The sequence below is a fragment of the Neofelis nebulosa genome, chromosome 2, assembly GCF_028018385.1.
Source record: "Neofelis nebulosa isolate mNeoNeb1 chromosome 2, mNeoNeb1.pri, whole genome shotgun sequence".
Taxonomy (NCBI): domain Eukaryota; kingdom Metazoa; phylum Chordata; class Mammalia; order Carnivora; family Felidae; genus Neofelis; species Neofelis nebulosa.
The window spans coordinates 24,060,277-24,084,554 of record NC_080783.1 but is presented as its reverse complement, the minus strand read 5'-3'; the positions used below and the strand labels follow the sequence as shown (position 1 = coordinate 24,084,554).

At 38.3% G+C, this 24,278-nt stretch overlaps 1 long non-coding RNA gene across 1 annotated transcript in view; it reads right to left on the bottom strand.

Annotated features, from left to right (window-relative positions):
• Nucleotides 1-4,098: 4,098 nt before the first annotated feature.
• LOC131498776 (uncharacterized) overlaps nucleotides 4,099-24,278 on the bottom strand; it is a 31,835-nt gene continuing 11,655 nt past the window's right edge. Inside the window, exon 3 of the long non-coding RNA XR_009255588.1 lies at nucleotides 4,099-6,357. This is a non-coding gene — a long non-coding RNA (uncharacterized LOC131498776). The remainder of the gene's footprint in view (nucleotides 6,358-24,278) is intronic.

Here is a 24,278-nt window from a genome sequence, read left to right as displayed (position 1 = left end):
TTCCGTCTTTTTCCCAGGCCAAGCTTTATTTGTCCAGAGGCCAGGGAGTATTTCTTCAGGGGCTCCTTGATTCAAGCAGCATTAACTAAACAAGGGATGTCCCCTACTCAAAGTATGGTCCTCAAAGCAACATCTGCATCTCTTGGGAATGCAAAACTCAGGTTCTACCTGAGCCCACTGAACCAGAATCTGAGTACATTCTATCCAGATCTGCAGGTGATTTTTAAAAGGTTTAATCTAGCACACTTAATGCTACATGATTGGCAGTGAGTACTTGGGGATGCAATATTGAGATTAAATCCTCAAATTTGGGCTGAGTGGAAAAGAGTAACAGAAGTGACAAGTGAGAATGTGATTTCCTTAGAAGTGGGATACCTTGACTACATTGCCAGTCTACACCCTTCTTCTTAGCTTTCCATCATTTTCTACTCTATCAAAACAACTTTATCTTGAATTTCCTCACCACACATATTTTCTAATTTGGTCAGGTCAAACTTGGCATTTACATTATCCTGCAAATGTTGTGTGTCTTTACTTATTGTCTCAGTCAGAGTTCTCTAGGGAAACAGAACCAAAAGGATGGAGATAGATAGATAGATAGATAGATAATAAGGAAGTGGATTGCGAAATCATGGAGGCTGGCAAATCTCCCAAGATCTGCAGGGTGAGTTAATATGCTAGAGACCCTAGAGAGCTGATGGTTTAGTTCCAGTCTGAGTCTGAAGGCCTGAGAATCAGGAGAGCTGATGGTGTAAGTTCTAGTCCAAATGCTGGCAGGCTCAAGACCCAGAAAGAACCAAAGTTGCAGTCTGAGTTCACAATCAGGGAAAAAAACAAAAACCAAACCAAAACAAAACCCTGTGTCTCAGTTTGAAAGCAGTCAGGCAGGAAGAACTCTTTATTACTCTAGGGGAGGGTCAGTCTTTTTTGTTTTATTCAGGCATTCAAGGGGTTGGATGAGGCCCATTCACATTTGAGAGGACAACTTCTTTACTCAGTCTATTGATTTAAATGTTAATCTCATCCAAAAAAACAGTCTCACAGAAATACCCAGAATAATGTTTGACCAAATATCTGGGCACGCCATGGCTCAGTCAAGATGACACATAAAATTATCCATCGCACTTAACACATTTCTATACCCTGGGATTCTCCCCCTTCTACCACACGTCTGTTGTGTACAGCTCAAAGCCAATGTTTTCTGAGAAGCTTTCCTTAACTTTTCTTTGTGAATTTCCTCCTGCTCTCAATTGCCTATAGCACTTAAGGAGTTAATACCACTTGCCAGTTCAGGGCAATTTACTATCTTTCATTTTCTACTCTTGTTTTGGTGTATTAGATTTGTCTCTACCAAACTGGTAGCATCATAAAGGTAGGAACATTGTCATACTTCTGCTGCAGACTTCACAGTACTTAGATTATCCCCAAATCCTAGGTAATTGATTTTTTATTTATTTTCCCAGTTCAGTTCATAAAAGTGTTAATCTAAGTGTTTTAGAAGATTACTTGAATATCCTTTCTACAAGAAGTACTTACTCCTGAAATAAGCATTATTATTACATGTGCACTAACTGGGACCTTCTTGGAAATAACCATGTTGTGGAATTTGTACAGTATCATTTTTTGAGTCCATAAAATGACATCAATTTAGATGTTGTCTTAACTTGGATTCCTAACTGACATAGGTTTTGCTGAATGAGCCTTGGGAAATAGTGTGTTCATACATGTAGCCTAAATAATATTGAGCAGGCAGCAGTTTTATAGTAATGTCCTAGAGGTACTGCAGCTCAGAAGTTTGGAAAAGCGGTTAGTGACATGGTACAGGAAAGACCATGTACTGCATAGTGAGAAAGTTTATTTTTTCAGCCCAGAGTCCATGCAGAAATGAACTCTTCCCTCCCAAAGGAGTTTAAAACGTCCACTGGTTGGATCACTCCAGCAAGTCACAGTCTGACCATGGTAGAAGAAATGAGACAAGGGTGGCATGAGAGTCCACAACTCTGAGCTGATAACTCCTGTGTCCTTTTATCCCAGGTCAATCAATCATTAGTTCTCCTTGGCACACCTAGAGGAGAGTGGTGGCCTGTAGAGGGAGAGTCAGGAGGTCAGTGAGGCGGAGCAAGTGGGTCTCTGTCCAATATCAGACTGTTGCTGTCGACTGGTCTTGCTGCTAGCCTAGGCATTGACGTATGTCCTCACAGCAGCTCCCAGGGCTAGGTTAATCACATTCTCTCTGGCGATGACACCTGGGCATTGGCTTTTCATTCTTTGATAAACTGATTCCCATGCTCATGCCTCTTTTCCTGGAACTTTTCCTTCTTGCAAAACTTATCCTTACTTAGCTCCATTGTCATACTTAAAGGAGAAAAGGGAGTACGATAGAGAGTACAAACGAGGGCCCGTATACTATATCTAAATACTTAAAAGTTTAAGCCAACGCTTGAATGAAATATGTTCCTATCTATGTCCTCGACCTAGAAATCCAGGTTCAAATTTAAGATGCATCGTAGCCCTTCAGGCACAGTTCTGTCTTCAATAAGAACAGTTGACCTTAAGCAAAATCTTGGCAGATGACACCATCAACCCTCAAGACAAAGAGCCCAGTGCAGGCCCAATGTGCTCAGTGTCCGTGTTGGGCAGGGAATTCTGGGGACTCTGGAATCCAGACAGTGGTCCTAGAATTGGGGCCATAGATTCAATGGAAAGGGACACAGTTAACAGACAGCTAGAGTCAAATCTCTAATGCAGTGGCCCAGAACAGTGTTCTCTAAGGCAGTACTGAGGCTAGGAGTGGGAGGCAGACAAGTGTCTCTTGTACATTAGTTCAGAACTTTTGCCACTGCACAGCAGAGACGATACAGAGAAGACAGCCTGGTGGAAAACTCACACACTCTATCAGGTCAGGGAGTCTAAAGCTTTAGTTTCAGGAAATTTCCAGACAAAGGAATAGGCATCTGATATTTTCAGCTGATATCAGGAAGAACTCAAATTCTTCACACAGAGCGATTGGGGAAAACTCCATATATAAAGTATGCTTGGTGTCAAATGTATATGTAAGACGTCAGGCCTTCCTGTGATTTTTACTAAAGCCCTGAAGCAAGACTCAGTTTTCCAGAACAAGCAGGATAGGACACAGAGAAGAGAATTTCCAGAATTTAGAAGAAGAATCCAGACCATCTGAAGTCAGAAATTATGTTCTTGGTTACAGATCCTCTTATATACCCTTATAGTTTACTGATAGCAAAATGTACGTAGTTCTCCATTTCAGAACCAGGGTTCAATCATTCTGAATGTATCCTGTTGTTAACTACCTGAATCCTCTCAGGCATATTATCTGTAGATACTTACACCAGCCCAGGAAACCCTCTCCTATACCAGCTCAGGAGAACCAACTATGGCCATCATTCCCCATCCCTACTTCAGTGACTTCAGGATGGTTGCTTGAAATTGGTGTTAGTGGGAGTATATTTTAACACCAGAGAAATCAGCAAACGCTGCAAATCAGGGTTTGTCTTTCCCTAGAGAACCTTTTGTTATGAATTTACCAGTATACAATTGTACCTAGGCCCAAAGTGGGCAAAAATATCAGATCGTAAAAATATCTAACTTAATAATGCTAATTTCTGAGTAGGGTACATGTTTATTACACACACAACTATAAATTATATTCTTGTATTTAAATCTTATTCCAATATATTTTTGTGCAAAGATACTTTAGATTTTTGTCTTCAAGGATTAAAAATGAGAACTATCAGTAATTAAACATTGTCAGTGTTATCTCCCAGATTACTTTATCCAAATGTGATCTTAAAAGAATGACTTGTGGGGCGCCTGGGTGGCGCAGTCGGTTGGGCGTCCGACTTCAGCCAGGTCACGATCTCGCGGTCCGTGAGTTCGAGCCCCGCGTCGGGCTCTGGGCTGATGGCTCCGAGCCTGGAGCCTGTTTCCGATTCTGTGTCTCCCTCTCTCTGCCCCTCCCCCGTTCATGCTCTGTCTGTCTCTCTCTGTCCCAAAAATAAATAAAAAACGTTGAAAAAAAGAAAATTTAAAAAAAAAAAAAAAAAAAAAAGGAACGACTTGTTCCCCAGAAAGGTAAATTAGTTCTGTGTTTAGAATAAAAAGAAGGGGGCGGGGAGGAATACCCTGAGCCTGGTCAGAAAGTGCTACTTACCTTATTGGAATAATGTTGAACAGCACAAAGGTGTGCTCATATTGATGGTCTTATCCTAGGATTTGTTTTCTGAAACTGCCTAGAGCGGCAAATCCAAAAACAAACAAACAAACCAAAAAGCAAAAACAAAACAAAACAAAAAACAGGTGTGTGTGATTTCCTCTGGGAGTCTGTCATGCCTTTGGTTCCCCTCTCCTGAAAGAAATTTTTAAAAATTCAAGTCTCCTTCAAGTCCTGTGTCAACACGCCAAAGGCCGACACTGCACACCTGCTCCACCTTCACCGCCTGTCACTCAGCATCAGTGGGGACGAAAGGCACTGAGAGGGAACAGCGAAAGAATGAGCCTCATGATCATCAGCCACCTGAAGAACCTGGCGGCGCTCGGCTGTTCTGTGTCCGAAGGCAAAAAGTTACAAAATTTGGGAAAGTCAGAACTACAGGACACACCAGCTACGTAATTCCTTTACTGGGAATAAGGACTGAAGACAGTTTTTATGGTTTGTCAGCAGTTTAGAGAATATTAAACTCCCATGCCATTCCTCCATCCTTGTTCTGATTTATTTGCAACATCTGTGGAGAAAACCACAGACCAGAAAGAAATTACCTTGACAACTTTCACCCAAAGAGCTGTGTAGTATTTTCTCAATGTTCTAGTCTATACTTGCTCTAAAAACACATTTGTGGAGTGGAATTGGAAAGTTTCTCATTCGAATTTACTTTAACAGTTCTGACCTGACTGTGATTAACTTGTCTAATGAAAAGTAAATACCTTGATTTCTAATGAAATTTTAAAGAATAACTATCTTCTTTAGAGTAAGCATTATATTGTAGACAGTTTACTGTTGTTAGGCTTAATAATGCCTCCCCCAACCCCCACACCCCGGATGTCCACATGCTAATGTTCAGAACCTGTGAATATGTGATGTGCCATGGTTAAAGGGACTTTGCAGGTGTGACTAAGTTCAGGCTCTTAAATTGGGAAGAGCATTCTGGGTAATTCACATGGGTCCACTGTAATCACAGGGTCCATATAAGAGGGAGAGTGGTGGTGGGGGGAAGGTCAGAGAGATTTGTATGCTGTGTTGTTGTCTTTGAAGATAGAGCAAGGGGTCAAGTGCCAAGGACTATAGTTAGCCTCTGCAAGCTGGAAAAGACAAGGAAATGGATTCTTCCCTCCAGTCTCCAGGAGGAATGCAGCATTGGTGGAAGCCATTTCAGACTTTGGGTCTCCAGAACTGTAAGAGAATACGCTTGCGTTGTTTTAAACCACTAACTTGCAATTAGCAATTATAGGAAACTAATCTCGTTAACTTTTAGTTAAACATCTCTTTAGCTTTTAGGGGGTAAATTGTATTTGAAGTCCACGAAATTAGAAACCATATGTTTATGCTTCACCCCACACTATCACTTGTCACCATCATATGCAAATAACTATTCAGATTTTTATACCCAAGGTACTTAGGTTTCAACAATGCAGGTTTTATTTTAATGCTAAAGGATAATTTTGAGACTTAAGAACTAACATAGCATCAGTAGACACAGACATATTTGAAATACTGAAAGAGATTCAACACTGTTGAAGCAGATAGGTTGTCAGTTGATTATGAAGACTTTTTGATGAGTAAAATCTCACATTCTGTGGAAATGGAGTTTGTGTGCATGCAGTTACCTGGAAGGATTGTAGGAAGCAAAAGAGTCCATTTTAAGAGTGTTCTCTAAAACTTCAAGGGGAGTCTAAATTTGATTTCCACCACCACTCCCCCTGATCCCCTTCCAAAAGAAAAGAAAAAAGTTGGTGGGGGGAGATGCCTTGCAGGTGGTAATAGCCCAACAGTCATTGGTTTACATGCTGTGAGGAGTGAAGCTGATAAGGCACCAGCAGAGCAATTTCTTGAAGAGACCAGGCAAATGAGGCACAATACTTCAAATGAACCATAAACCCCAAAAAAGAATATAGGTTTTTAACTGAATTTTCTCTGAAAAACGATGACAAAACAAACAGATCTTCTATGGGCAGGAGGCCTACCTTGGAAGCAGGGGCCAGCAAACTGGAGCAAAATTTGTTGTTTTTATTGTTTTCATATGGTGGATATGGATCTGGATCCCTTGAGTAAATGAGGAAGGAATAGTCAAAGGTGGTGATCCCTTCGGTGGGGGTGGGGGGGGCATCTCTGATGTTGACTAGCTGTGAAATAAGCAGAAATAAGATACCAGAATCTTAGAAGTTAGATTACCGTTTCTGAAATCTACCTTGATGGGATTTGGGGAAACTACCCAGATTTGGGGATGGAGCAGCACAAATCCTGATCTGTCAGTTTCTCTTTATTTAGCAAATAGAGGGCTGTGTAGAGGTCTCTGGATATAAGTCTCAGAACTGTATGGTAAGCCAAGTGCAATAGCAAGTATGTCCTGGACGCATTTATACCTGGGGTGGAATCGGTATGTGAGACCCTTAGAAAAGCTGTCAGTTTTCCAATAAGTACAAAAGCCTGAAACCCCTATCTGATTGAATAAGATGAAGGTGTCCTGATGCCCTTTCCTGGAGGGGCTACATTAATTTTCTCTCTTTCCACTCAGTTGCTCCCGACATACTATTCTTATTTTGCAGCAGTAACCAGGGTTCTCTGTCTTACTTCCACGTCTACCTAGCTGGCCAGACTTTTAAAACTCGTGTAAGGGAACAGTATGCATCACACCCATGTTCTTTTTCCCCTTCCCACCCACATTAGTAAAAACACTCAATTTACACCCCAGAGTAGTAGTTTGAAAACTCTTTGTTTCACAGATCCCTTTAAAAATCTAATTAAAAAAAAAAAAAACGTAACTCTCTTACCACACCCAAACAGACTCTCCATATGCACATAATTATACATCAAATGCCACCTATATTTGCAGGAGTTCATGAACCCCTCCAAAGCCCGTTATGGAAGCCCATGTGAAAAAGTCCTGGTGGTAAAGAATTGTTTCACCCTGTCTTAAGGTTGCCAAGGGCTTTAAAAAGGGAGAGAAGGAGAGCAATGATGCATGTGGCTTTTCTTTTTAGATAGCTTGGATCTCTCCATGAGCAGTTGAGTTGAAAAGCAAATAAACGTCAACAGTTCTGAATCCCAACATTGTTTAATGACAACCTTCCCATGTTTGCCGACTTGCTGCTTAACAACAATCCTGTTGACTCTGTGTAAAAAGCTTTCCAGGTCCTCCCAGGTAAATAACCCACTCCTACCGATCACCTGGCTGCCCAACTGAACCTTTAATGCACACAGAATTCATGAAGATGAGTCATTCTCTTTGCCAAATGTACCTTGACATGTTAAAAATTTTACTTCTTCTTGAGATCTTTTCATGTACTAATCTTGGCAAAGACGATTCCAAGAAGGAATCTGCTTTAAGTGAAACTCTATGACTAAAACATTTTCATATTTGTGAAAATTGTAAATATCTAACATTTCTGAATGATTCCAGTTTGTATTGCTCTAATAGGTTTAGCTCATGACCTTCTGGAGAGGTGAAAAGATTTTGTTTTTGCTTACTTCATTTACTTCTAAAGTGAAGTCTCTCACCAAGTTAAGTGAAATTCAGTCATGTGTTACGTGAACAAGGAGGTAAAATTGTAACAAAATCATTGATTGATTATATAAAACAAATAGGAGAAGTGGTGGGTTTCCTTAGGAAGAAAAAGAATGACCAACAGTTAAAAGGAAGCAGGACTTTTGATGTAGAAAAGACAAGTGTGGAGTGGAGGGCAGATAAACAGCATTGTGCCCTTGCTGGTTGCTGGCTCCAATGCAAAGGCAATTTGATCACTCTCAGTCCAACCTGGCAAGAAGCCTGAGGCTAAAGCAGAGAACTAACCAAAGGAAGCAGGGGGAGGGGCATGGAATTTGTTGGATTGGTTAATCAGGCCCTTCCCTAACAGCCAAGAAGGAAATGGATTACCAGCGGCTGTGACTAAGAAACCTAGGGCCAACAAGACCAGTTGCCTGTATAGTAATATGCCAAGAAGTTTGAGAACAGTTCCAGCATTCACAGTGGTTTTACTCAAGTTTGCAAAAAAGTGGGAATATTTGGGGGGGGGGGGGGGGGGAGAAGTCAGGTGACAGTTTTTACTTTAAACAGCAAATAAAAACAACAAAATATTTCCCAAAGTCAGAAGTAATTAAATTGCTAGAAACAAACCTAAATGCCAGAGCTCAGATTGAAGGTAGGTGGATCATCTAGGACCTGCTCTGGTACAAGGTAAAAGGACCCAGAGTTGGCACTGTATAATGAAGTTTTTAGGAACATAATATATGTTATACATAATTGAATTCCCCCATTACATTCATATATTTGAGGGGGTTCACAGAGCTTCTTGTCACAGTATGACTTACCTGTGGCTAGTGGCAAACCTCAGAGGCTCCGGAGTCCCTGAGGGCTATTCAGGGACCCTGGAAATAGAGAAATGGATGTAAGGGGTACTGCAATGGAAAGCCAATTGTAAAGTAACAACACTTGAAGTTACAAATTAGTGAGAAGTTGCCACATTATAACCAGGTATTAGCAGATTTAAAATGAATTTTTGTGACTTTTTAGGGTTCTTTTTAACTTTTCTTGGGTTAGAATCCTTATTTTTGTTTTAATGTATGTTTGTTTATTTATTTACCTATTTATTTATTTAGAGAGCAGGTATGGAGCAGGGGAGGGGCAGAGAAAGAGAGAATCCCAAGCAGGCTCCCCACTGCCAGCACAGAGCCCTATGGAGGGCTTGAACTCACAAACCATGAGATCATGACCTGAGCCAAAATCGGATGCTTAACCAAAGGAGCCACCCAGATACCCCTAGAATCCTTATTTTTAAAAAGCACATTCTTTTCATTCTTTCTGCAACCATGCCTACAGGAAACCAAAAGCAATATAGTGCAGGGGTTTTACCACTACAAATGTCAAGAAAATGATCTATACTGTTCCTCTTATTTAATAGACAGTTCTTAGAAATGTCATTCAACAATTTGTCCCTATCTTGACTGATTTTAAAATGAGGACTTCTAATTATTTCTGGCAATAAATTGAGAACAAATTTTAACTTAGGCAGATTATTAGATTCTAATATCCACATGAACTTTATCTAAGGAACTGAAGGTCTAAGAACCTGGAGTAAAAAAGGAAGGACACCTGGACTTTATTGTTTTAATTTTTTTTTTTTTTTTTAACTCAAGCAGAACCTTTTCCAAGGCTTTTTAATATCCTATCATGCAAAAGTAGGGAAGAGATTTCTAGGAAGTTTTCTGCAGTTTATTAAGGAACTCTGTTTATTGGAATTTATTATAGATCAGGAAAAATGGAACTTTCTGGAGTATCTAAAAGGTCTCTCTTCTCTACATTCAAAATTCACTTTAAATCATTATCCCAGATGTTGTTTTCTTGAAATTTATAATAAGATGCTTTTGCTATAACTACTGTTTTTGGTGCTCTGGACACAAGAATGATTAGCATGTACTTTTAAAAAATGTGAATACTAACTCAAGAAACTGAAGAACTATAAAATTAGTTTTAATACCTGGTGACAATTTGGTGTCCTTTTTAACTGTTGTCTCTTCAATTGTTGTTTATCTACAGTTTATGTTGTTTATCTTAGCCTTAGATTAAAACACAATATCCACCTGACCATCCAATGTGGTGATGTATGGCCACAATAGAATTACCTGGAGCTTAAACATTCTATTAAATGACTCTGAAGAGAACGTATGACAGAAGTGAACCCTGTCCTTTTCATTTTCTTAAATTTCTTTTTATAAGATAAATTAATTTTACATGAGTATCTAGGTATTTGAATAATGAAATAAACTAATTGGATATAAGCCAGCGTAGAACATGAAAGCATTTTGACATGGAATGTCTAAAGCATTTTAAACTCCTCTGAGAGGAATATGATAAATAGCAAGGGTTACATCAATATAATTTATATTAGTGTTAATCACAAAAGGATAAAACCTAATCCAAACACAAACTTCGTAAGAGATAGGATGTACAGAAATATCAATGGAAACTTTATAAGCTAGAAACTAAACACTGCAAGAGTATTTTCAGAGAATAGCAAGCATACTATATCACTTATCTTTTAGAAATATTGTGGATAGAATATTGTGGAAATACTTCAAACTCTACTTGTAGAGTTTGAAAAGAGAGGGAGAAAGAAGGTGTATTGTGGTGTTAAGGACCAGGCCCTTTTTCTTAAGCATGAAAAAGGCAACAGCAATGACCAAGCAAGTGTTGAATTTGTTCTGCCAGGATTTAGGAATAAACTGATAAAGTTCCAAGCAGAGTGACTGTGCATATCACTCCCATCACTGAGAAACTGTCAGGACAAAGCTTCTCAATTATGTTTCCAGTTGAATTATCAGAAAGTGTTAATCAGGGCACTAACTTACCCTTCAGAGAAGTTCCATATTACTCATAGTATTTAGACAATTCTAACTCCATATAATACAGACAAGCCAGGAAAGAATCAGGGTTCACATTCTGCTGCTGGCCTTTGGAACTTATTGGAGCCAATCTACAATTGTCAATCCCTTTTCTCTCTTCTCCTTTCTATTAATCTATACTAATCATTTGATCATAAATAGGTTGAGTCTTTTTAAGCTAACACATATGTAGGATTTTTGTTTAAATCAGTTCCTGAAATTCTCAATTTCTGGCTTATATCTGGTATTCGTTGTGGTCCCACAGAATATGGGCTTCTTTGAGTCTTCTCCTGTGCCTGTCTGTGTAGCTGAAGCTTCTGCCTTCCTCTGCTATTTTGTACCTTGATGGCAACCCCATCTAACTGCATATATTTCTATTGCACCAAGAGATTGAAAGAAAAAGGATTAAGCTGCTCAGAGTTGAAAGTATACACCTTGCCAGAAATCTCCATAATTTCCAGGTGTTGATAACCTTAATATTTTATTCAGGTAATACAATGAAGATTAATTATAATTCTGTTAGTGCATACTATAATTATAATTAATAATAATTAATTTTTCTAACCATAAGAATGAATAACTATTACACATTCACAATGCAATATAAATTCAAGGTCTGGATGGAGTGCTGTAATTATCTAATCACAAACACAAACCGATGGAGAAAATTGTTGAAAAAGGGAGGAAGGAAAGAAATTCCATTTGATGTCTAATAAAAGTTTCACAGAATCTTTTACCATGACTTTTGGGGAAAAAAAAAAAAAACCTCATTAAAAGCACAGGTCTTATTAAAAAATCAAAATCTCTATTTTACACTCATTTACAAAAGTCAAGAGAGTTCAGATGGAGGAGACAAATAGCCCGAGTGGAGTAGTCACTTATTTATTCTTTCATTTAATTAATAAATACTCCCTAAAGGGGGAGGCACCGGAAGGGTAAGAGCATTTCCTTTTTCTTCCTCAGATTTCAACCTGTAAATCTAAGACTAAACACCTTAAAAAAAAAAAAATTTAGGTGCCCACTCCCCTAGACAAACATATAAACACATTGTTGCCTTTGTGTGTATGACTGCATCCTGTTATTGGGGATGCTGTTGATGGAGAGATGGTACAAAAGGTAAGCAGAGAGTGAAATTGTTACCTATGTAAGTTGAGAGTATTTGGCCAGTTCCTTTGAAATATGGCCAACTCTTGATATAGTCACTAGTTCATTAATTCATTGGTTCATTTGATTTTATTCAATCTTTATTTTCTTTGAAGTATTTACTGAGAACCTACTATGTTTCAAGCATTGCCTTTAGTACAGCTAGTCTCCTTTTATTTAAAAAAAATTTTTTTTAATGTTTATTTATTTTTGAGAGAGAGACAGAATGCAAGTGTGTTAGGGGCAGAGAGAGGGGGAGACACAGAAACAGAAGCAGGCTCCAGGCTCTGAGCTGTCAGCACAGAGCCAGATGTGGGGCTCGAATTTGAGAACTGTGAGATCGTGACCTGAGCTGAAGTCGGATGCTCAACTGACTGAGCCACCCAGGTGCCCCCAGCTAGTCTCCTTTCAAATACTAACTAGCAAGACAGAAAATTAGTTCCTATAATCTATAGAGGAAATAACTCAAATATACTTGAGTTTCACTAATATCAAAATATTAACTTTTTAAAAAAAATAAAATGAATACTGGAAAAAATACTGTCTAAACTAGATATCCATCTGGAGGTCTCTTAGCATTGTTAGTGATGAAATTGTAGCATAGGACCAAGCTTCTAGGCAGGTTAAAAAAAAGCAAACTGTGGAAGAGAATACAATGAATAAGTATACTGTATCTACTACCTTTACTTTGAAACTCTACCTAAAAGAAAGCCTGTCTCTTCACATACCTTTTCTTTGTTTCCAAGAAATAAGACAGGGTCTCTAATGAAGTTCTGTATCACTCTTATCCAAACTGGGAGCTTGGAGTCTCAAATACATATCTTGGCAGTTGACAGATACTTTGAGAGGAAGTTTTGATGAATTTTCTCTAGTAAAGCCAGTTCCCTTTAAGAAACCAAAATTGTGTTTTATGTGTAAGTACATGACAAGTTCTACAGAATATGTTCTCCAGAGATGACTTGATATTTCCTTTATGAGAAATGGACTGGAGGGTGACATCTCTGATTTGCCATCCCTGAGTTTTGCTCAGGGAACTCTGACCATATCTGAGCTTGCATGGGCAGCCTTCCTACTTCTATTCCAGCCTGTTACGGCTAGAGTATCCCAGGCATAGTTAAGGTATGTTTTTAGATTCAAATGGAATGCATTTGAACCTTATCCCATATACAGTGAGAACTTCACATTCCTCACAATTCTTCCAGAAAGGAAGAGAAGAAAGGAAGGAGAAATGAAGAGAGGGAAAGGATGGTGTATGCTTTTCCTGGTCAACTCTGGCTCTGAACTGCTCATCATAAATTTGTTAGATTGGGATCCCCAAGTTGTATCTGTACCCTCCCACATCATCCCTGAAGCAAAATACAGAACTTCCTCCTTGATTTCTCCCTTAAAATAGCATTCTCACAAGTCAAAGGAGTATGTAGAACTTTTCATTAAAGGTTTGGGGATAACAAGGACATTGATGTAATAGCCTTGTTGTGTCTCTTTTACTAAACTTTCACCAAATTTTTATTCCCCTCACTTTATTACACTCTCTACCCTTGCATAACCAAGAGCCCATCAATATGCCAGCCTAAGCAATGGGCTATCTATTCCTATTCTTTCCTTCAGTCAGTACTACAGAATTTCATTGAAGTTTTAGACTTTGCTTTATTCTGCTTTCTCCTTCCACCCACAATAGACCCTTCGAGGAAGGGAACAGTGTTAATTAATTTCTACTGATAGGAGATTTGTCATTCCCCATTTGAGCCAAAGTAGTTATAGTTTGGGTTTTAAGTAACCATTTGTTTTTGTTTTTGTTTTTGTTTTCTCCGTTATATTAGATGGTCTTTAGTTTTAGAGATTTCATTTTTTTATGTCATAGGATCACAGACAAAGCCTTCTTCATACAGATTGGCTTGTGGACCAGTTATGGGTTGCCCATAATTATAATTTCAAGATCCAAACTCTTACTGATCATGCCAAGATACTCTAATTAGGGATGGGAAAGAAATAGAATTTCTTAAGCATCCGCTCTATGCCCAACATGATAGATTCACAAAAACTGAGCAAAATAGGTACTGGTGTTTCTAATTTTATAGATAAGGAGACTAATATCAAAAAAATAAGTTGTACAAGATCACATGGGCACTGGGGGCAAGGCCAGTGATGAGGCCCAGATCTTCTGGCCAGCAAAAATGTGTGCCCTCCTGTTATATCCTAGTACTAGGAGAAAAAAGATGTTAAACTGTAGTTTCCAAAGTATTTGACCCCTCCGCTCTGGAGAACTTTGTTCCAGAGTCTTTCTCAGCCTCTCAGATTCTCCCAGCAAGTTATAAGATCTCATTGTAAATTGCCCAGGGGCAAATAGCCTGAGTCCAAAGGATTCTATCCAGGTCCCAACCTGAGGCAAATTCAGGCATCCATTTCAGGAGTCAGTAAGTTAGTACGCAGTTAAGAAAAGATCCTAAAGTCAATTGGAAAATTACATATTTGAAATAAACTGAAAATTAAATTTTTGGATTGATAAGTTTGGAGCAGATGAAAGTATAACTTATTTGGAGACAAGGGGCATGGTCTGGTGGTAAATGTGTACATACACATGCATCTATAAGTAGATACAGACAAATCCACTCTTCCTGCCATGACTTCAGAAAACCACTTAAGAATGGAAGAATGTACCATTATAGCTGCCCAACTGTTTGTGTATAAGTATTTTGTGGTGAAATATACATAACCTAAAACTTACCCTATTAACCATCTTTAGGGAAGCTGTACATCTTTAAATGTACAATTCAGTGGCATTAAGTGTATACACATTGCTGTACAACCATCACCACTAGCCATCGAGGACTTTTTCATCCTCCCAGACTGAAATTCTGTACTTACAAAAGTAACTCTTCATTCCCCCCACCTTTCAGCCCCCGGTCACCCCTATTCCACGTTCTGTTTCATATAACTGAAATCATACAGTGTTTGTCCATGTGTGTTGGGCTTGTTTTGCTTAGCACAATGTCTTCAAGGTCTGCCTTACTGTTTAGCTCCTCTTTGCTGCCAGTGGATAATGGCAGCAACTTCTCTAGGGTGAAATGCTCAGTTTGGTCCTGTCCAGGGGTACTTGAGTTGGATGAATGTGATAAATATGCAGATTAACCAAGCAAAATAGTCTGTTTTCATAAACCTTGGCACTTGAGTAGATCAGCAAAATCCAAAGGGACAGAGTTTTGTAGATCCCTTCTGCAGATGTACATGGCAATATTTTGACATGAGGAACAAGCATTAAACTTAAAACGTATTTATTTGTTTAGCAAAGATTTACCAAGCTCCTACTATATTAGAGATATCAAGAGAAGGAGGTAAAGATCCTGTCATCAGTAAGAGCAATGTGAAAATTTGTGCTCTTATACCTATCATCAGCCATCATTATGAAGCTCATTCTGAGGTGATATATGCAAAAAGATAACTGAAGAGTAAAAAATAAAGGTTTTACTGGTGTTCTCCATGAATACTGTTCCTAGAGAAGAGAGTCATTTTTATTAAAGAGGAAGCATTGTGGTTTAATATAGTTGAGAGTATATTAAGAACAATATATTTCTGGCTAAACTGTGCTTAGAACCCAGTCAACACAAAAGCCAGGCTGCTGTAAAAAGTTAGAGTATTTCCTCAGTTGTAAGACCTATACTTTTTTCTCCTTTTAGAGCTCTAAAATCAAAAGGTACCTTATCACCTATAGATGAAATTGGGTAAATAGAATAAATTATTCTTATTTCCTGTGGTAGTTTACCTTTCTTTTAAGGGAAGTTTTGTTTGATGTTTTTTGTTTGGTTTATTGGTGCTATGTTTCTAAGAACTTGTTTATAAGTCTTCCATTTGCTAGTGCTTAATGATTGTATGAGCCTAGAATTTAAATGGTGCAAAACTCTGACCTTTATTTTTATTCTTTGTTCTGACCATCATTGGGGGGTGTAGGCACTGAAGCAGAAAAAAGGTCTGAAAATAGTAATTTGTACCTGAGCCTTCTCTGTGGAAGATTCTGGAACTTATCTGCCTGTGTTTGAACCTTGCCTCTTCACCCTGTCTAGATGTGTGATTTGGGATATAGTACTTCAACTTCTCTGTGACTCAGTTTCCTCAAGTGGTGAATAATGGTATCTACTTCATAGCATTCTGAGGGTTAAGAGAGTTTAATGTAAGTAAAGCACTTAAAATAATGCCTGGCACTCACTAACCTCTCAATTATTAGCTGTTACCATTGTATTTTACTTCCTTACTTTCCTGTGTCTTCTTTCTCTCCAGGTCCATGTGTTTAACTATGCCCCTTATTTGGACAACTCCCAAAATTATATGTTAAGTGTGAGCCTTTCCTCTAAACTCCAGATGTCTATATCCAACTGTTTACTCCACTAGGATATCTAAAGGTATCTAAAAATTAAGAGGTCTACAAAAGCACTCACAATATTTCTTAACCTTAGTCAAAATTGTTCCTCCTCTGATTTTCCCAGTCTCCATAAATGGTCCTAGATTATCTTTTTAATCACTCTCTCGGTCTGTCACATCTATATGCAAGCTGTTGGTAAAACCTGTCAGTTCTGCCTTCCAAATATGTTCAAACATGACCATTTCTCATGACCTCCACTGCACTTACTCTGGTTCAAACTATCATAAATGCTTTCTTGAACAACTGGATTAACTTTCTGCTGACTTCTCACCTTCCTTCTTATTTCCTATACTCTTTATCCAGAGCGGTCCCTTTAAATTGTGACCTATTATCATGTTTCTCCTTTGCCAAAGACCCCCAATCATTTCCCGTCTACTCCACGTTATGCTTCAGTCCTAGCACAGCTTATCATTGGCACCTGATCTGGCCCGACACTCCAGCTTGCTTCTCTTCCTTCCCCTTTTCACTCTGCTTCAGCCACTTTGACTTCTTCAAGTAAGTGGCTCAAGCATCATCCTACTCTTGCTAGTCTCTCTTCTGACGAATATCAGGATGGCTGGCCCCTTTATTTCCTTCAGGTCTCTTATCAAATAGACTTGCCTTCCCTGACCCCAGTGTGGAAACAGCATTCATTTCCTGCCTCCCTGTACATTCTTGCTTACTTCACTTTCCTTTTCTCCCTTGCACTTATCAACACCTGATAAATTATCTATTTGTCTTTCTCCTTAAGACCTGGGACTTTTTGTGCAGGCTGTATCCCCAGAGCCTAGAACAGTATTTGGCACATAACAGGGGCTCAGTAAACATTGAATAAATGAATAAAATAATGTGTCACTTTTTAAGGATGACTTTGTTGGGACCCTCATTTGAGTGGCTGGATTTCCCACTGCAGATGGATTTGCATTTATTTTATGAGTCTGGAAGATTTTAAGATTGTGTTAAAAAGGGGTTTGCTTTTTTTTTTTTCTTCTTTCCCCCAGCTTCCTTTGGAGATTTGGACACTGTTTCTCTTACTCACTTGTTCAGAGCCAATCAATGTCACCCTTTAGTCTGCCAAAGTGGTTGCTGAGTGATGAGGCATTTCATCCCTCTGGGAGCTTAAGATACTGCCTATGCAGCATGTACAGTTGCTGCTGGCTATGAGTGAAAATCTGAGATTGATCAAGCCAGAATCCCCTATAAGGGAGCATAGGCAAGGAACATTCTGACTCTGGGTCAGCTCAGAGGGCCTTTCAAGTCTTCCCTTCAATACTCACATGGATTTTTTTAGTGCTCATGAAAGCAACACACCCCAGAGGGTTTGCATCAAATACACTGAAGGATTCCCACAGAGCTTCAACCGCAACTCTGCAGAGAGAGAACTTGGTCTCTCTGGTGACGAACCTCATCGTAGACTTTTACAACTTAATTTCTAATAAAATATTATTTGAACCAAGAGAAAAATCCCTTGTGAGTTTTACTGTTCACGCTGGAGCAGTAAAGAACTCCTTTTTTTTTTTTTTTTCCTCTCATTAATGTGATTATTCATGCTTTAGAACCAATATAATGATTACCTAGCAATGTGGTGGTCTTAGCCTGCTCAGGCTACTGTAACACATACCATAGATTGGGTGGCTTAAGGAAGAGAATTTATTTCTCATTATTCTAAAGCCTAGGTAGTCCAAGATCTAGGTCCCCATAGATTTGGTTCCTGGTGAGACCCTGCTTCCTGGCTTGCAGATAGCCACCTTCTGACCGTGTGTTCATAGGGCTTTTCCTCACTGCATGCCAGTTGAAAGAGAGGAGAAGAGATCTGTCATCTTGAAAAAGCACTAATCTCATCATGAGGGTCCCCACATTCATGACCAAATCTAACTCTAATTACTTCCCAAAGGTCTTACCTCCAAATACCATCACATTTGGGGTTAGGGCTTCAATACATGAATGAAGGGGAGGTGGTTATGAACATTTAGTTCATACCCATGGCTAAGAGCTTTAAAGCCAGTAATCTGGATTCAAATCTTGTTGACATAATTACTAACAAATTGTATTTAGATCAGTAATTCAACTTTTCTAAGCCATAGTTGTTTCTGTTTTGTTTTGTTTTTTTGTTTTTTAATCTGTAAAATGGATAGTCAACTACTTCAGTGAAGTCGTATTGGTATAGTACTTAGCAAATTGTCTCTATAGAGTAAAAGTTCAGATGGTAGTTATCATTTTTAACTTTTAAATACCTCCCTTTACCTTCTGTAATCACTGAAAATATTCAGGAAAGTATTTTGCTTACAGTGAAATAACCCATAGTTTTTATTTCTGATTTATAATGTATTAAAATGTAAAATACATCATCTCCCAAAGGAAAATGGCTTTATCGGTTTCTAAGTTCTTCTTTTAAAGTGCTAATTTTCATATTACATAGGAAATTTAGCAAGTATTATCTTATAAAAAGAAATATTAGTGTAAAAATTCTACTTTACACTTAAATACTATAGTTTATTTTTATCACTCTAACATGAAAGTAGAGAGTATGTTCTGACAAATATATTTTTTTCTCTTATGTGAAGAGCCTAGCTAGGTTCTAGGCATATGGTAGAGGATTAAGAAATGTTGACTTTATCTCCCCCCAGTATCTATGTAAACTTCAACATAAAGTCCATAACAAACAAGTTAGCATTTTAATTTTTTTAATATTAGTTTCTAGTTTTAACATTAATATTATCACTTTGTTCATTTGCCTGACTTCTACAATTTCTAAGTCAGACAGTAAGAACTATGATTATGTACGTTGTTACCCACAATGGTCCCTTTAAATTGTTAATCAATGTTCTGTCACTCTTTTGCCAAAATAAATGTTCACTGTCTGCCATGATTCAGTCATTTATTAATTAGGGCAATATTATTAAGCAACTGCTGTGTACCAGGCACTGCTCTAGGTGGTGGACATATAGAAATAAGACAGATGAGGTCTCTTCCCCGAAAGCAAATTAAACTCTAGTGTGGAATGACAGATAGTAAGCACACAAACAACCAAGACAACTTCAGATTTTCAAGAGTGTTAGAAACCAAGACTAAAGAATAATAAAAAAGGGTAGTATACATTCCTTTGTTTGTAATGTTTGTGTGTGTGTTTGTTTAGAGAGATGGAGGGGCAGAGAGAGAATCTCAAGCAGGCTCCAACCTGTCAGCACAGAGCCCTACTCAGGGCTCAAACTCCTGAACCATGAGATCATGACCTGAGACAAAATCAGGAGTTGGACACTTAACTGATTGAGCCACCCAGGTGGCCCTATAATCCTTTAGATAGCTGGTCAGGGGAAGCTTCCCAGAAGGTGGTGTCGTCTGAGCCAAAATTTGAACTGAAGTAACAAGTCAGGTAAAAAGCCAAAGAAGAGGACCGCATTGAGGGGTAGAGCAAACCTAAGATCTTGGACAGTAGATAAGAAGAGTTTAGCATGTTCAAAGGCCGATGAGTAGACCAGAGGAGTTGGGAGCATAATGAGTAATTTGGGTGGGAAAGATGGGTGAGTATGCAGGAACCAGATAAAATAGGGTTATATAATCTAGATTTTGTTAAACTTCAACCAGAAGCCAAAAAAGATTTTTAAGAAGGAGAGAAGTGACATATTTTACTACACATTAAAATGATAAGTTTGGTAATTTTGTGCTTAATCTGCTGCAGAGAACAAAAGTGAAAGCTAGGAGCCCACGTTGGTGACTATTTCCATAATCCAGGCTAGAGGTGATGATAGTTTCACCATAGTAATAATAGTAGAGATAAAGGGAGAAAGCACAGACTCCTACCTAGATTTTCAACTTGAGCAAATGAGAAATTGGTGGAGGTGGGAAGGTAAGAACATGTTTTAACAAGATGGGAAGTTACCAGGAGTTCTCTTTCTGTTACGTTTGTTTATAATATACAAGTAGAAATGTAAACTACATTGTTGAATATGGGTCAAGGATAAAGACCCATTTAGGAGCTATTGGCATCTAGGTGGAATGTGAATTTCCTGGGCTAGGAGAAAGTATAGCTAAGAGTGGATGTCTGATCAACCTCTGGAGCACTGCAATATTTAGAGGTCTCTCTTGAAAGAGAGAACTAGCAAAGAATGGGGAGGGAGCACTAAGAAGTAGGAGAAAAACCAAAGAAATGTCTTTGTATAATAAAAATGATTGCTAGCAATTCCTGTGCCAAATACTTTTTAAATTTCCTTAATCTAATTTAATCCTCAATTTCAAGAGGTAGATGCTGTTATTACCTATTTAGAGGCAGAGAAACCAAGGCACAGTGGGGTTATCATTTTACCCAAATTCACACGGCTCATAAGGCCTAGATCTAGGACTCAAAGCTATCTAATTCCAAAGGCCATATTCTTAACTAGGACCTGATATTGGCTCTTTGACTTGCACACGAAAACTCGCTTTCCTGTCTTCTTTAAAATTATGTATATGTCAAATGTCACTGGGATGCAAGACTACAGGAAAGTTGGATTTGTAACACAGAGATAAGTTGTTTCAGTGGAGATAGCTTTTTCAGTGGAACATTGGTAATGGAAGATGGATAGATGGGGCTTTCCCAGAAAGTAGGAAGTGGAAACCACAGTGTTAGATGTCTCTTATGCAAAGTTCTGTTGCAAAGCAGAACAAAAATTGGGGCTGCAGATAGAAAGGGATTTGGAACTCAAGGGAGGTGTGCTGGCTAGGTGGTCTAGAAAGCAGACTACAAGGTGGAGATAAAAACACTAGAGATTTATGGGGATAAGCCCTCTGAAGGATAATGAGGAGGGAGCAGGTAAGTGAGGAAAGCCTCTATCTAGATAATGACATGGGTCTCACTCATGTGAAAGGAGAGGGGAAAGGAAAGAGGGATTAAGTGGGAAGAGACTGTAGGTGCAGCTCTGAGGAGCCTCAGTTAGCCTAGTTGGAGGGCTCAGTCAGAAAGATTACCCATAGAGTCATGAAGCAGAATGGCAAGGATTTAGGAAACCTGTGGTGCTCAGTCATTGGGTAGCATTATCTGAGAAGAGGCTTGCCTTGGCCTATATGTGGTGAGTCCCAAAAAAGTGCTACAGCTGTAGGTGGTCAGCTAATTGAGCTTCTTATAGATGATCAGTAAGACCTTTCTTAAAGACAAACCTTAGTGGCAAACCTCCATGGCCATCACATTAGGTTGTTTTGTGTATGGGCTTTATGATATTTTTGTACTGGTGGAAATCCAAGTATAACAGATAACTACTTAAAATTTATAAAAAGTAGAATGGGACTTAACTTTGCATATTGATGCCTCTAACACCAACATTCTGGATAAAAGAAAAGTTTATCCCAGTATTCATTAAATGGTACTGATAAAAGTATTTTTAAGCATATAAAAATCATTATCCTAGGAACCATCTCAATGAATATCAAATCTGGTCATTCAACTCCTACAACTCAATAGCAAAAAAAAAAAAAAAAAAGGCAAAGGACCTGAACATAGTCCTCCAAAAAGACATAAATGTCCAACTATGTAAAAATATGTTTAATATGTTTGAGAACATGAATATGAGATATGCAAAGGAAAGCCATGATGAACTATCACTTTATACCTGTTAGAATGGCTATTATCAAAAATAAAAATGTTGGCAAAGATGTGGAGAAATCAGAACCCTTATATGCTATTGGTAGGAATGTAAAACTTGTGCAATCACTATGGGAAACAGTATGGAATTTTCTCAAAAAATTAAAACTTAGTTATTCAAAATAATAAAAATAAAAATCTTAAAGAGATACTTGTATTTCTATATTCACTGCAGCATTATTCATTATAGTTAAGATGTGGAATCAATCTAAATGACCATCAACAGATGAGTGGATAAAATGCAGTATATACGTTGGAATATTACTCAGTCTTAAATCCTGCTATATGGGACAGTACAGGTAAATTTTGAGGGAAGGACCTTACGCTAAGTGAAATAATCCAGTCATAGAAAGACAAATACTTTATGGTTCCATTCATATGAGAAATCCTAAATAGTCAAATTTATAGAAACAGGGAGTAGAATGGTGGCTGCTAAGGCAAGAGAGGGGGAAAATAAGGAGTTGCTTTTTAATGGGTATAAAGTGTCCGTTGTATAAAACATTTAAAGACCTGTACAGTATAGAATCTATATTCAACAAAACCATATTGTATTTAAAAATTTAAGAGGGTAGATCTCATGTTAAGTGTTCTTACTTACTTTAAACTACAGGTTTAAAGTATTTTTAAAAATCTGGATACTCTTTTTTTTTTTTTTTAATTTTTTTTTTCAACGTTTTTTTTTGTTTTTTGTTTTTTTTTTTTTTAATTTTATTTTTGGGACAGAGAGAGACAGAGCATGAACGGGGGAGGGGCAGAGAGAGAGAGGGAGACACAGAATCGGAAACAGGCTCCAGGCTCCGAGCCATCAGCCCAGAGCCTGACGCGGGGCTCGAACTCACGGACCGCGAGATCGTGACCTGGCTGAAGTCGGACGCTTAACCGACTGCGCCACCCAGGCGCCCCAAAAATCTGGATACTCTTGAACAAGCAGAGTGAAGGTTTATAAATCAGGGTTCCTCAGTTTGGGACCACCTGAATCCACGTGGCCTAAGACACAGGCTATGAGAAACAAAGTTCTGAAGTAGAGCATGCTCACAACCTTAATTCTCACATCTCAAATGTTTGGCCTCATCACATAATCAAACACTAACTTGATGTTCCTTATGAGGATTTAATTTTATCTAAGCGCAAAAACAAGTTGTAAATAAGTAACTATCATCAAAAGATTTTTCTTACTGTGCCCATGAAATGATGATACACTGAAAAGCTTCAGTGACAAGACACCAAGGCAAATTGTTTAAGAGGTTACTCAATTAAACGGTTCTTAAAAATCTAGAAACCCTTGGGGCATCTGGGTGGCTCAGTCAGTTAAGTGTCTGACTCTTGATTTCCGCTCAAGTCATGATCTCACAGTTGGTGAGATGGAGCCCTGCATTGGCCTCTGTGCTGGCAGTACAGGGCCTGCTTGGGATTCTCTCTCTCTCTCTCTGCCCCTCCCCCATCCCTCTAAAAAAAAAAAAAAGAAAAATAAACATTAAAAAAATCTAGAAATACTTTTTCATAGTGAAATGATAAAGCAAGCAACAAATACAAGTCAAAACAAATTGAGGCTTTAATTCTGTGCAAAGCACTAATCTTGTTGCCTGGCTTATTGGATATAAGGTCAATTGCATGGGCTGCAAAAAAAAAAAAAAAAAAAAAAAACAAGTTAGGGATTCGTACTGTGTATTTTTTCACTGGGCTGAAAAACCAAGTGACTTAGATTGATGTTATGAAACACACACATACACACTGCAAAATTTAAAGACCTTCACAGATTACCACAAAGCAGACAAGATTTTTCTATAGTAGATCAAAGTATCTATACATTTTTAAGTCCATACAGTGCTTGTGAAACAATAATCTGTTCTCTCTCAGAGCTATTGAAGTAGAATAATGTTTGATGTACCAGTTGCTTGGGAATTGTTGGTGAAAATTACTCTAGTAATCTGAGGCAGCATTAAGGCAATAATATGGCAGGTATACAAAAATATTCACAGCTACTCTCTGTTCCCTGGGAATTTAGATGGCTAATCCCATATGATTAATAGTACTTGTTATGTACGGTAGAGGATGATTCCAAAACAATAGAAATCACCAAGGAATATTAAGAGGGAGTTAAAAATGAAGAGAACCTTGCTTTTCTGGTGAAAATAGAGATGTTGGCAATCTTGATCAATGGTTGCCAATTCCAAGTCCTCATCAAACCAATTCAGATGCTACTTTTGTTTAAGAACCTGACGATGGAGGAGTTTAAGTTGATTCAACTGCTTGTTTCTTAACAACACAATAATGATCCCAGTACAGATGACTGACTCCTGACTCTCTGTGTTGCTACAGATTGTTTAGCTGCTACCATGTATTGGAATTATTATTAGTAGTTTTAATGGGGAAACAAGGAGGAAAAATTCTTGGGTATCATGGTTGCAGACACAAAATTTCTGCCTCTGTGCCCCTTAGAGAAAATTGACATTGCACACACTTGGAAAAGCAATATTCTCCTTTTACTACTTTGTATTTGTGAGGGGATTTCCTTC